This window comes from Otolemur garnettii, unplaced genomic scaffold, assembly GCF_000181295.1.
Source record: "Otolemur garnettii isolate 467f Iridium unplaced genomic scaffold, OtoGar3 scaffold00183, whole genome shotgun sequence".
Taxonomy (NCBI): Eukaryota; Metazoa; Chordata; class Mammalia; order Primates; family Galagidae; genus Otolemur; species Otolemur garnettii.
The window spans coordinates 2,592,499-2,593,605 of NW_003852578.1; positions in this window are offsets into that span (position 1 = coordinate 2,592,499).

Here is a 1,107-nt window from a genome sequence, read left to right on the forward strand (position 1 = left end):
TTTAGGGAAAAATACAAACAAAACTGACAACATTTAGGAAGAAAAGAAAGTAATTATTTCATGGCAGGAGGAAGGTGAGAAGAAAGAAGGGGGCAGTTTGAGAGCCCAGGAAAGATCTTTATTAATTGTTTCTGTCCTGTGCTTCTGGGGAAATTGTTGCCTTCTTTTTCAAGGAAAAATCAAAACAAAACAAAGCAAAAGGAGAAGATCTCCAAACACATGTATTTCTCAAGGGTTTCCCCTCTGCCAGAAGTCCCTGCATTATAAGAAAAATTTGTAAGCAAAACAAGTATAAATGCTCTTGAAGGCAAACAAATAAATTCTGAAATCTATATATACATGCATATATACATTACATAACATAAATTATTGTATACACTTATAATATACAAATATATACATACATCTATATAATATGAAGTAGACAGTATACATGCATATAGATATACCCAAATATAAGCATGCATACGTATGTATAAATATATACATATCGATTTTACATATGATTATATCTGAGTTAGCCTCACTTTCTAAGACTTCTCCTTTTTAATCTTAAAACAAACTACATTATTTAAAACTCAATGAAATAAATAAATATTGTAGGGTTGCTAGTATGTGTGCTAAACTCTTTCATGATGATAATGTAATTACTATTTTATTCTTAAATGAAATGCAGAAAAAAATTCTGATATCAGTAGTGTGGACCATTGTTTTCAGTTGCACTTGCATTTTAAAAACTCTATATATTTCTGATAAATAATGGTAGATGAAATATATTTACATTAAAAGGAATTTTAAAAATATTTGTAAAATACTAATGAGGCACATAAAAATAAAAGCAAAATAGTACTATAAGCTGGACTTTAGATTTAAATTCCAAATTGGCCTTTAATCTACAGATTTGACCTTTGTTATGTTACTTTTGCTTAGTTTTCTTATACTACATGTATTACTAAAGGTGCTAAATTAAATAGTTTATGAGTTTTGATGCCTTCCTAAGAATTTTGGCATTGTTTTATAAATGATTTGAGGTTAAAATTTATTTGTCCAAATATTATAATAATTTATGCCTGGAACCTTTTCTTATACATGCTGGAATAGATTGTG